Raw genomic sequence first — 855 nt, forward strand, 5'->3', positions numbered from 1 at the left:
TGTTGTAGTTCTATCTATAATTGGAGACCCTATGTTCAACCGCCACCAACCCCACCCAATACGGATGCTTCTCTTTATATACTACGTCATTCATATTATGTGTTTAAAACACATAAAATAGATGAAAAAAATTAATTTTAGAAATATTATGTGTTTATTATACTAAAAATAAATGGTTAAAAATAATTTTTTTCATCTATTTTATGTGTTTATTATATTAAAAGTATTTTTTTTCGTTCATTTTTATTTGTCCACTATATTAAAATATATATTTATTTTTATTTATTCACTTTTTAAAAAGAAAAAGAAAAAAAGAGAAGAAATGATAATTTGTCATTTTATACCTATTTTATCCTTCTTATTTAGGACTAGTTATTTTCACATTTCTCAATTAAATTACTAGATGACTTATAAAAACTAGGGGTGAATAGTAAAATTATCACTTTATTTATTATTTCTTAAGAGTTGTGTCAAGTCAAACATAGACAAATAACAGACCGAGTTTGTCATTTTAGAAAAATATGATATAATAGTAATTAATTGGGTATAGTCTTCACATTTTACCCTTAATTAGTATAATAATTATTCTTGGAAGTATAAGTATTAACTAATTAACAAAGAAAATAAAAGTGAAGAAAACATACACATATTCTAGGATTGTGATTACTTAGATTATCTCTCTTTTTTATTGATTAAAGAGAGAATATTTATCAAAGAAATATTAACATTTTAAATGATAAAATATAATATATAAGAGTATGATAGTCAAAATACACAATTTTTTAAGAAACGCGTAAAAAAATATATGACAGACCCGTCCAAATTATTTAATTTAAATTAATTTTAATTAATTTA

This window comes from Solanum dulcamara, chromosome 8, assembly GCF_947179165.1.
Source record: "Solanum dulcamara chromosome 8, daSolDulc1.2, whole genome shotgun sequence".
Taxonomy (NCBI): domain Eukaryota; kingdom Viridiplantae; phylum Streptophyta; class Magnoliopsida; order Solanales; family Solanaceae; genus Solanum; species Solanum dulcamara.